A 4,512-nucleotide genomic window follows, 5' to 3' on the forward strand; every position below is an offset into this window, starting at 1 on the left:
TCCTGTTTGTTGCCCATGCTGCTTGCATTGATGTAGATGCACTTCAGTTGGGCTATCAATCCCGCCCCTTTTTGGGGGGGAGAAGCCATCATTCCTACGTGACCATTCTCAGGCGCTTCCGTGGTTTCTAACACATCCATAACCCTTCCATCTTTGCTGCCGCATGGATCTCCATCCCCTACCTCCACTGAGATGGCAGACCAAAGGACCTTGCTAGCCCATTGTTCCATCAAACACTGGTGTGCTGCCCCAAAGGCTTATCTCTTAGGGAGCCTGCTTTTATCCCTTTCCCCCTTCAACTCTAGCTTGAAGCTGTTCCAATGAGCCCTGCTACCTCCGTCTTTTTTTCTTTATGGAAGCAGTTTTTGTACGCATGCAGGTGTAGGCCGACTTAACCTCAGCGACACCTCCAGCTAGATGAACCATCGTCCTTGTTATTGTTCGGTGCCACTTGCAGAGCCTTGTACCTATTGTGCAAGGGCATCTGGGAGTGGGTGGGTCTCGTCAGAGAGGAGATGCACCTGCTGCTGGCCGGGCAGGAACTTGTCGCCGTTGCCCCTATCCCTTAAGTCCTGTGTTCAGGCAGGCGGAGAGAGGATAGGGAATCCTCCATCTCATCATCCTGTCTGCCTGTTGGGCCTGTCCCAGGGAAGGCAGGGTGCGATTCTCGTAGTCTTATCTCTCTCTCGCACTCCCTGATACTCCGCAACCTACTCACCTCCTCCTGGAGCTCTGTCACTAAGCAGAGTAGTTCCTCTAGCTGGGCGCACCTCCCACAGGTGTGCTCACTGCTGCCGTCCAATGCTGGCAGAAGAGCAGGGCACACCCTGCAGCCTGACACCTGGGTGGCAGCATGTTCCCACTGGAGCTCTGTCTGGGAAGCTGCGTGAGTCGTGGTGGGTGCAGAGTTTAGAGAGGCCATGGCTTTCTGCCAGGTGGATACCATCGCTCCCTGGTCGAGCTGGCAGAGCTTCAGCGCACTTCCTGCACGCCCTTCTGTGTGAACTGCCATGCAATCTGCCATGCCACGCCCTTGCTGACATGCCACACCCTGTTTGCCTGCCCTGTTCACGGTGCTCCTGGTCACTAGCGCTCCCTAAGGGCTTCTTTTATACATGTGAGGGAACTTGGCCGCCATTGCTCCTGGCCCTGCCCAGGTCTCGTCAGCTGCTGTTCTGCCAGCTGCGGGCTCCTGGAGGCTCTCTCGGCTCCCCCTGAGGTTCCCCCGGTCCAGGAAACCCCCCTGTGCACTGCGCTAGAGCACTCCGCTGCGGATCGTGCCAGCACCGGAGCTTCTCGCCTTGGCGACTGAGGCAACATGAGTTAGCAGTGAGCCCCAGCAGCCAAGAAGGCCAACAGTGTCCTGGCTGTATGAACAGGAGCATGGGCAGGAGATGAGGGGGAGGGATTCTCCCCCTCCATTCAGTGCTCGCTAGACCACACGCACACTACTGCATTGAGTTGGGGGCCTCCTGCCCCCAGTACAGGAAAGACATTGATCAGCTGGAGCAAGTTCAGTGAAGGGGCACCAGTACAGTCAGGTGTGGGGGGTGTGCAGGGGGCTGGAGAACTTTCCACCTGAGGAAAGGCTGAGGGAACACTGTTCAGTATGGAGATGAGAAGGCTTTGGGAAACCTCGTAGGAGCATTCCAGTACCTATGAGGCAATTCAGAAAATAGAGCCAGGCTCTTCATCATGGCGCATGGTGGGAAGATGAGAGGCAAGGGACAAAAGTTGAAAGAATGTTCAGGCAGGAGATGAGGACCATGAGGTCCATGAGGTCATAACCATGAGGTCACTTATGCACTGGAAGAGGTTGCCCTGAGAGGTTGTGCAGTCCCAATCCTTGGAGGTTTTCAAGCCTTCTTTCCCCCTAAATATCATCTCCAAACATTGAACAAAAGACTCTTGCTCATGCAAGAATGAAGGAAAAGCCTAAGGCACCAGCAAAAGCTCTGCCTCCCCTGGGCCCTCTCTTCCCTATGAGAGAGGTCTTCCACCTACCCACACTTCTTCCACCCTCAGCCTTTGCAGCTGCATGTGCCTGGCCTGCCCACTTGCCTTCACTCCTACTGGAAGCTGGCACCCCCCCACACCTGGAGTCCACCTGGCCATGGAGGCAGCGAGAGGCCAGGTCCACTGTGCCCGGTGCTGAGCACAGCTTTTTCCTGGAATGTCCCCAAGGAGCTCTCCTCATGTGTGCCAGCCTGTGGCCTGGCAGGGGTGGAATTGGGACAAGGGCTGCTGGGGCAGGGCTGAAGTAGCTCAGCTGGAGAGCGTTAGACTGAAGATCTAAAGGTCCCTGGTTCAACCCCGGGCTTCAGCAATGATTTTCTCCCTTTGATGTTTGCAGAACCTATCTGCCTTCTTCCATCCTGCCCCAGCAGGATGCTCTCCAGAGCAGAGCGTACTGCCCATGGGGAGGCGCTGCCCCCAGAGTCCCAGGGAGAGGCACTCCCTGGCGCTGAGGCCTGAATGGCAGCATCCTCCCTCCAGAGGTCTGTCACAGCGAGACCTCTGATGTGCCAGGGACAGCTGACAAAGCCATGCTGAGGATGATCCCTTGTGGTGCATTGGCTCCTGAGTTGTCCAGTCACAAGCTGTCCTGAGCAGAGTTTCTTGGCCCCCTTTGCCCCCTGCTGCAATGGTTGATGAAACACAGATGTGCTCCTCTCTGGGCATCAGCAGGGAGACACGCAGCACAGGGGGACCCCTCGGGGGCCCCACATGAACATCCCTCTGCATTGGCTCCTTGCTGCTGCAGGGGCACAGGTCGGGACAGAAATGCCAGCCGTGGCTCCCCTGGGGTCTAGCATGGAAGGTCACCAACTCTCACACGTGACTTCCAAACAGCCCCAGTTCAACCACTGGATGTCATTTTTACTCTCCAAATTTACCTCCCTCTGCATTTCCTGAGCATCACACATGCTATCTGTGTTCTCCATCTTCTCAGCACCAAACCCAGGGCTCACAGCACAAGTGTCTCAGCTGTCCCCAGTTTCCATACCCAAATCTGCTCACCCACCAGACTGGAGTGTCCAGCTCAGCTGCAGCCTTCACAGCCATCAGTCCCTGCCCAGAGGAAGAAAGACCTGCTCATGAGCTCCAACAAGCTGCTGGGCTCCCCTCTTGCAACCTCTTGCTGCTACAGAACCCTTCTCGCCCATCAGGAACACAGTGACAACTTTGACCCAGGACATCTCCCTCTGTCTTCAGTCTCAGCCTCTCCCCAGTCACCCACTCAGGCCAAGGAATGGCACAGACTGGCCTATAGTCCCACAGCAACGTGCATGTTCTAACCCCGTGCAGTTCTGCTGCCTCATAGCCGGCTCCCCAGGCATGCACCTCCAGGGAAGTCTGGCTTTTGTTGTGCCTGAGCGCAAGGGAGAGGAGGGGAGAGGGAGACACCATCTGAACAAGCAAAGTTCCTGTCTTGCCAGCTTTGAGCATGAGCTTGCAAATACTTGGCCACAGGGGTAGTGCCTGCAGGATTACCATTGATCCAAAAGAGTCCTTCTAGGTCTTTCTTGAGCAAGAATGGGAGAGTCATTGCCGAGGATGGCTTTGAGGACCATGTGTGCAAAGCAGAATAGATGAGCAGCCCATCGCCTTAAGGCCACTCAACCACTCCAGAAATTCACGGTGACTGTGGTCTAGTTTTGATTCCCCCAAACCCTCTCTGCCAGGCAGGGGCTCAGCAGGGAAAAAATCTACGGCACTGGAAAAATCTATGGCACTGGGCAACACAATTGCCCCAGCTGTACCACCATGGGGACACCGTCCCTGCGTGTGGTCAAACCATCGACCTTTGAGTTAACAGCTGAACACGCTCAGCCACCCTGCCACAGAGACCCCAGCCAGGGCTGTCCCAGGGCACTGCTTTGCTGTCAGGACAGGCCTCAGTGCTGAAGGAGTGGGAAGGTCCCTGAGCCCAAGCCACATGCACAGCCCCATGGAGGTGGAAGCCTGCCTTCACCTCACCTCCAGGGATGGTGGGGGACAGAGGGGTGCAGGGAGAGGCCCAGTGCCTGGAGGAGGAGGATGTAAGATTTCTGCCCCATGTCTCCTCCACCACATGCCCTGGGGTGCCATCAGAGGCTGGGGCACCTCCCCTCAGGGAGGGCATTTCCCTCACCCTGTTGCATGGCTCCTGCTGTGGAGTTGGGGACAGATGTGGCCCAGAGGGTGTTGCCCTGGGCGTCAGAGGAGGCTCAGGGTTGTTTTCCTCTCCATCAACCCACCCTGGAGTGGGCCAGAGCATGGGAGAAGTGCCTGAGCAAGAGCCTCCTCCTGCCCTGTTGCCCTGCAGAGACGTTGAAGGGGCTGCGCTCTGCAGTGCAGCACTGTGCCAAATCAGACCCCAGTGGAGAGGCTGTCCTGACTTCCCCCATCTCAGAAGGGTTCAAGTGCTGTTTTCTGCAGAAGGTCCCTGGGCACCCAGGGGACAACAGGACTGTGCTTGTCATAGACACGTTATGGGAGGAGAGGGTCTTTCCTGCTGGCAAGTGTCAA

General features: G+C 56.7%; 1 pseudogene; it reads right to left on the reverse strand.

Annotated features, from left to right (window-relative positions):
• Window positions 1-426, reverse strand: part of LOC127025957 (antigen WC1.1-like) — a 35,145-nt pseudogene extending 34,719 nt beyond the window's left edge.
• Window positions 427-4,512: the final 4,086 nt, after the last annotated feature.

The sequence above is a fragment of the Gymnogyps californianus genome, chromosome 26 (genome assembly GCF_018139145.2).
Source record: "Gymnogyps californianus isolate 813 chromosome 26, ASM1813914v2, whole genome shotgun sequence".
Taxonomy (NCBI): Eukaryota; Metazoa; Chordata; class Aves; order Accipitriformes; family Cathartidae; genus Gymnogyps; species Gymnogyps californianus.